This window comes from Podarcis gaigeae, assembly GCF_964106915.1.
Source record: "Podarcis gaigeae genome assembly, chromosome: 8".
NCBI lineage: Eukaryota > Metazoa > Chordata > Lepidosauria > Squamata > Lacertidae > Podarcis > Podarcis gaigeae.
In genome coordinates, this window is record NC_139684.1 from 87,877,372 (window position 1) to 87,885,118 (window position 7,747).

Genomic DNA, 7,747 nt, shown 5'->3' on the forward strand with positions numbered 1-7,747 from the left:
TCTATATTCCATATGGCCTTTTCTTTCCATCCCAGAGCAATAACTGCCATTCCAGCTGGAATAGCTGGAGCTGGTATTTTTTACGTCTGCCTAGAGTGTGTGGAAGGGACGCGGGTGGCGCTGTGGGTTAAAGCCTAAGTGCCTAGGGCTTGCCGATCGAAAGGTCGGTGGTTCGAATCCCCGTGACGGGGTGAGCTCCCGTTGCTCGGTCCCAGCGCCTGCCAACCTAGCAGTTCAAAAGCACCCCCATGTGCAAGTAGATAAATAGGGACCGCTTACTGGCAGGAAGGTAAACGGCGTTTCCGTGTGCTGCGCTGGCTCGCCAGATGCAGCTTTGTCACGCTGGCCACGTGACCCGGAAGTGTCTCCGGACAGCGCTGGCCTCTTAAGTGAGATGGGCGCACAACCCCAGAGTCTGTCAAGACTGGCCCGTACGGGCAGGGGCGCCGACTTATAAAAAATATTGGGGGGGCCCATACCGGGGTCCTCGCCACAAGATCCTGGCTGCGGGGCGCAATTCGGGAGGGCTCGGCTGGCCGGGCCCAGGCCCGCGGGGCTCCTCCGCGCTCCCCTCCCCCGGCCGGGCGGCGCCTGCAAAGGCTGCAGGTTCCACTGCACCTCCGTCTCTCTTTCCACTGGTAGCGAGAGCGGGTGGGAGGAGGCCACCCGGGAGCCGGAACCGGGCACCAAATAAGGAGAGCGGGCCGGGCCTGGATACTGGCCTTGTTTGGCGCTTCCCCTCGGCCGGCGGCCCAGCCAAACCCGCGGCGGCGGCGAGGCGATGCCCGCGCAGGGGGGCGCCCACCCCTCGGCCCCCGCCCGGCGCTGCCGCCCCAGCACCTGCCCGCTCCTCCCAAGGGGCCTCCTCTCCCTCCCGCCTCTTCGCAGCAGTGATATAATTTTCTTAAATTATTGGGGGGGCTGAGCCCCCCCAAACGAATTTTTGAGGGGGCTCGGGCCCCCTCAGGCCCCATGGAGTCGGCGCCTATGGGCAGGGATACCTTTACCTTTACTAGAGTGTGTGGACTTTTCGGAGAGAAATAAAATGTGCAAAGCATTAAAGTTGGGACCGGGATGAGTTTCGGGGGTGTAGTAAGTCACCCCTAGTATACTGATTACAAATTGTTTCTGAACGGCCGGTTATCTAGACGCCGACCCCATGTGCAGCAGCCGGGAAAAAGGCAAATTCCATGCAAGGGATCATTAGGAAAGGAAGTGAAAATAAAACTGCCGGTGTCATAATGCCATTGTACTAATCTAGGGCGCAGCCTCATTTGGAATACTGCGTTTTCTGGTTGCCTCAACTCAAAAGGGATATCGCAGAGTTGGAAAAGTTTTCGGGAAAAGGCAGCCAAAACAAGGGGCTGGAGTGACTCTCCTGTGAAGAAAAGTTTGCAGTGTTGGGGGCTTTCTAGTTTAGAGAAAAGGCGAGGAAGAGCCGATGTTTATACAGGTGAAACTCGGAAAATTAGAATATCATGGAAAAGTTCATTTATTTCGGCTCCCCAAATCTCTTTTCTGATGAGAGCAGCTTTTGCATCTCATTTGGAAACCAAGGACCCAGAGTCTAGAGGAAGAATGGGGAGGCACACAATGCCAGACCCTTGAAGTCCAGTGTGAAGTTTCCACAGTCTGTGTTGATTTGGGGAGCCTTGTCATCAGCTGGTGTTGGTCCACTGGGCTTCTTTGAGTCCAGGGTCAACGCAGCCGTCTACCAGGAGATTTTGGAGCACTTCATGATTCCTTCCGCAGATGAGCTTTATGGGGATGCTGACTTCATCTTCCAGCAGGACTTTGGCACCTGCCCACACTGCCAAAAGTACCAAATCCTGGTTCAATGCCCATGGGATTACTGTGCTTGATTGGCCAGCAAACTCACCTGACCTGAACCCCATAGAGAATCTATGGGGCATTGCCAAGAGAAAGATGAGAGACATGAGACCGAGCAATGCAGAAGAGCTGAAGGCTGCTATTGAAGCATCCTGGTCTTCCATAACACCTCAACAGGGCCACAGGCTGGTAGCATCCATGCCACGCCACATTGAGGCAGTAATTGATGCAAAAGGGGCCCAAACCAAGTACTGAGTGCATATGCATGCTTCTACTTCTCAGAGGTCCAGTATTGCTCTATTTGCAGTCCTTGTTTTGCTGATTTCATTTAATATTCTAATTTTCTGAGATTGTTAATTTGGGGTTTTCATCAGCTGTATGCCATGGTCACCACAATTATAACAAATAAAGGCTTGACATATCTCACTTTGCATGTCATGAGTCTATCCACATATATTAGTTTCACCTTTTAAGTTGAATTACTGAAATAAATGAACTTTTCCACGATATTCTGATTTTCCAAGTTTCACCTGTAAAATACTGTATTTCAAGGAAAAAGCGGAGAGAAGCTTTCCCCCCCCTCTCATAACATACACACACATAAAAAGTAATTTCTTCAGTTTTATTTTCCTTTCCTAATGATGGAATTTGCCTTTTTCACAGTCGCCACACACAGAGTTGGGGACTTCACTGAGCTCTCCACTATAACCCCAAGGTCTCGTTCATGAGCCACCACTTTCAGTTCAGACTCCATAAGGGTATATGTCAGATTAACATCATTGTATTTTTGCTCCAACGGGCATCACTTTGCCCTCACATATGTTGAATTGCCTTTGCCATTTTGCTGCCCGTTGGCTCGGTTTGGAGAGGTCCTTTTGGAGCTCTTCGCAATCTCGTTCCGTTCCGATAATTTAGTGCCGTCAGCAAAGCTGGTCACCTCACACTGCTCCACTCCAAACGTCTATGGACAAGTTTCAAAGCACAGACCCCAATACTGGATCTTGGGGGAGGCTCAACCCCCTAACCCTAACTCAGCCACATGGGAGGGGTATATATAAAATTATGATCATCATCAGGAAGAACTTTCTAGCAGTAAGAGCTGTTTGACAGCGGAATAGACTCCCTTGTGGACCCTCCTTACCTAGAGGTTTCTAAGCTATGGTTGGATGATTTAGAGATGATTTAGCTGAAATTCCTGCATTGCAGGGGGTTGGACTAGATGATCCCATAGGGCCCCTTCCAACTCCACAATTACATGAGCTAATTGGGCTCATAGAATCATAGAGTTGGAAGAGACCACAAGGGCCATCGAGTCCAACCCCCTGCCAAGCAGGAAACACCATCAGAGCACTCCTGACATATGGTTGTCAAGCCTCTGCTTAAAGACCTCCAAAGAAGGAGACTCCACCACACTCCTTGGCAGCAAATTCCACTGTCGAACAGCTCTTACTGTCAGGAAGTTCTTCCTAATGTTTAGGTGGAATCTTCTTTCTTGTAGTTTGGATCCATTGCTCCGTGTCCGCTTCTCTGGAGCAGCAGAAAACAACCTTTCTCCCTCCTCTATGTGACATCCTTTTATATAGTTGAACATGGCTATCATATCACCCCTTAACCTCCTCTTCTCCAGGCTAAACACGCCCAGCTCCCTTAGCCGTTCCTCATAAGGCATCGTTTCCAGGCCTTTGACCATTTTGGTTGCCCTCCTCTGGACACGTTCCAGTTTGTCAGTGTCCTTCTTGAACTGTGGTGCCCAGAACTGGACACAGTACTCCAGGTGAGGTCTGACCAGAGCAGAATACAGTGGCACTATTACTTCCCTTGATCTAGATGCTATACTCCTATTGATGCAGCCCAGAATTGCATTGGCTTTTTTAGCTGCCGCGTCACACTGTTGGCTCATGTCAAGTTTGTGGTCAACCAAGACTCCTAGATCCTTTTCACATGTACTGCTCTCAAGCCAGATGTCACCCATCTTGTATTTGTGCCTCTCATTTTTTTTGCCCAAGTGCAATACTTTACATTTCTCCCTGTTAAAATTCATCTTGTTTGTTTTGGCCCAGTTCTCTAATCTGTCAAGGTCGTTTTGAAGTGTGATCCTGTCCTCTGGGGTGTTAGCCACCCCTCCCAGTTTGGTGTCATCTGCAAATTTGATCAGGATGCCCTTGAGTCCATCATCCAAGTCGTTGATAAAGATGTTGAATAAGAGCGGGCCCAAGACAGAACCCTGTGGCACCCCACTAGTCACTCTTCTGGCTCAATAATAAGAATAAAATATTTTTTAAAATTTATATCCCACCCATCTTGCTGGGTTTCCCCAGCCATTCTGGGCAGCTTACAACATATATAAAAACACAACAAAGCATCAAACATTGAAAGAACAAAATATCCTATACGAGCAACAAACCAACCAACAAATCAATAGAAACCAACAACAACAACAACAACAGTATTAACAATAATAAACAGTTTGCAGCTATATCCAAATTAAAATAACCGCCAACGCCAACTAAACATTTAACCAACACCAACCTGACGAAAGCAAAACAGAGGAACCAAAATTAGAACCATTTAAAACATTTTAGAAAGTAAGGTGGGGGATTTCTAGACCTGAATAACAAGTGACCTGACTTCTAGCTTTGTTGATGTTGCGTCCTGATGGCACATGCTTTGGCGATCCTCTGATACAGTGGTACCTCGGGTTACATACGCTTCAGGTTACAGACTTTGCTAACCCAGAAATAGTACCTCGGGTTAAGAACTGTGCTTCAGGATGAGAACAGAAATCGTGCTCCGGCGGCGTGGCAGCAGCAGCAGGCCCCATTAGCTAAAGTGGTGCTTCAGGTTAAGAACAGTTTCAGGTTAAGAACGGACCTCCAGAACAAATTAAGTTCTTAACCCGAGGTACCACTGTACAACAATGTTTGCCTCTTGCACCAGATCCTGGGCACAACTCAGGATCAAAGCCAGAGTTGCCTCTTGCCCTCTGGTTGGTACCAGCACTAATTGTTCTAGTGCACAGTCATTTTAGGGTGTCTAGAAATTGTACCACTTTGGTATGACTGGGACACAGATGTAGCTGTGGAAGTCATCTGTTAATGCAATGTTTCTCCTTTTATTTATTTATTTATTTTTTTAAAAAGATTTTTATTAGGGTTTCAATTCTAGCCAATTGACAGTTCTAGCAATTTTGTAGCTCTAGTAGTCTGGCAGCCCGGTTGCCGGGGTCTCTCAAAGATTTTGTAAATCCATAAGAAAACAAGGATATATCCACAAGTAAAAGGTAAAATCCACAGGTAGAAAAGTAAGCTAAATTCAGTTGATGCTCAGATTAGTGCCCTTTGAAGACGTAGTTTCCAGGGCATTAGAAAGTAAACGTCTTTGCTCTGAGTCTTTGTACAGAGCCGGGAGGCGGACTTCCTGGTTGCACCGAATTTCCAGTAATTTAGTCCCCAAGTCAATAAACTTCGCCTTACTCACGGGTAATTGTTTTGTAGCCGAATTGTCCCAGGAAGAAGGTCAGCGCTCACCAACAGCAGCTTCAAGGCTTCACTCCACAGAAAGAGCGATCGACTCACAGCACCGTGCCAGCCCTTTCACGCTCCGGAGCCCCTTACGGGGTTCCTTTGACGTTTCAGGGGGCGCAAATGGTGCCCGCTGAGTCCCACGGCCACAGGCTAACGCTGCCTGTGGTTTTCCAACAAGGGTCTCCGCTTCGCCGTAGCGGACGACCCGTTTCTCCTTTTAGATGCTCCCTTGAGTTCATTCTTCGTTTCAAGGTCTCCTTGGGCATCTTGACTGGGCAAAGATAGCATGTCCCCAGTACAAGTGGACACCTGGGTTAAGTACTTAGGTAATTCGTTCCGGAGGTCTGTTCTTAACCTGAAACTGTTCTTAACCTGAAACACCACTTTAGCTAATGGGGCTTCCAGCTGCCACCGCGCTGCTGGAGCACAATTTCGGTTCTCATCCTGAAGCAAAGTTCTTAACCCGAGGTACTATTTCTGGGTTAGCGGAGTCTGTAACCTGAAGCGTCTGTAACCCGAGGTACCACTGTACTAAGCTGCTCTTGGGCCCTTGAATCACCCCCCGCAATGATCCTGCAGAGACCAGGGCCGGATTTAAGTTCGATGAGGCCCTAAGCTACTGAAGGTAATGGGGCCCTTTCTATGTCCAGCTGTCCTTTGTCAACAACAAATTGTCACTGTTTTTTTTGTGTTGAATATATGCTATATGGTAATTTATGGACCTAATGGGTACCTAAAGCCATTTGCACATCACAAAAGTTGTATTTTATCAAAGTAATTGTTGAACTGAAATATAATTAAGAAGAAGCATATCAGTAGTGAAATACTATTAAGAAGAAGTATATTAATAGTGAAATCATTATTAAGCTCTAACTTAAAATGATTTTTTATTCATAACAAACTTAATAATGCAAACACATTGGCATTTGGCAATAAGAAAAGTTCCTTTAGAAACACAGTTTACAAGGACTCATAATCTAGTCTCTAGAAACTTGCTATAACATGAAATAATAATAATAGGTGTAAATATTTGATGCAAACTACTAATAATGATAAATAGATTTATTAATACGAAAGTACCGTAAGTGTTATAACCTGTACAATGCAATTGTAGTTAATACAATGCATTTTTTAGTGTAATATCAGTATCACAAGAGTAGTCCACACTGTTCATTGGAACAGCAGACCTTTGTACCCTGTACTAAGTGTGAGTGTAAAGGTAAAGGGACCCCTGACCGTTAAGTCCAGTTGTGGCCGACTCTGGGGTTGCGGCGCTCATCTCGCTTTACTGGCCGAGGGAGCCGCCGTACAGCTTCCGGGTCATGTGGCCACCATGACTGAGCTGCTTCTGGCGAACCAGAGCAGCGCACAGAAACACCATTTACCTTCCTGCCGGAGCAGTACCTATTTATCTACTTGCACTTTGACGTGCTTTTGAACTGCTAGGTTGGCGGGAGCAGGGACCGAGCAACAGGAGCTCACCCCGTCGCAGGGATTCAAACCGCCAACCTTCTGATCAGTAAGCCCAAGGCTCTGTGGTTTAACCCACAGCGCCATCCGCGTCCCTTTAAGTGTGAGTGTAAAAGACGGTATTTATTTCTTTCAGTATAAATTGGGGGGGGGGGGGAGAGTGGAGCCCTAAGCTACAGCTTCTTTAGCTTATATGTAAATCCCGCACTGGCAGAGACATGTGCCCCTTTGCAGATCTCTCGCTTGCCGGACTGAGCCCTTCCTTTGACATACATGATGATAAATCTCTGCTGGCTCATTGCTGAGCTCTGCAAGACAAGACTGTTGTTCTAAAGCAATGCAAGGTGGGGTTCGCTCGCTGTGGGAGACTTGACGGCCTAAGCTCTCCCACTGATCAGGGAAGGTAAACACTGCTCTGGGTGCGCCCCTAGACAGATGCACCTGTGTGGATCCACTTCCTTTTGGGCTGGGTGGGATCAGCTAACGGCTTGCTGAACCTGTTTCGTAGGCAGGTCTCCTTCATGCAGCTTTACCCTGGAATGCAAAAGACAACAACGGTGGCATGGAGGGTGCAGAGATCTTCTGTTGCAAGTGGTTCTTGTTACAGACCAACTGTCCGGGACATCTAGGCTTTCAGAGTGGGGGGCATTTTGGCAGGTGCAAATTCTGCTTCCCACAGAGTCATCGGACGGCTGGTCCACCTAGTTCAGTGTTGCGTACAGTGGTACCTCGGGTTAAGTACTTAATTTGTTCTGGAGGTCCATTCTTAACCTGAAATTGTTCTTAACCTGAAGCACCACTTTAACTAATGGGGCTTCCTGCTGCTGCTGCTGCGCCGCCAGAGCACGACTTCTGTTCTCATCCTAAAGCAAAGTTCTTAACCCGAAGTACTATTTCTGGGTTAGTGGAGTCTGTAACCTGAG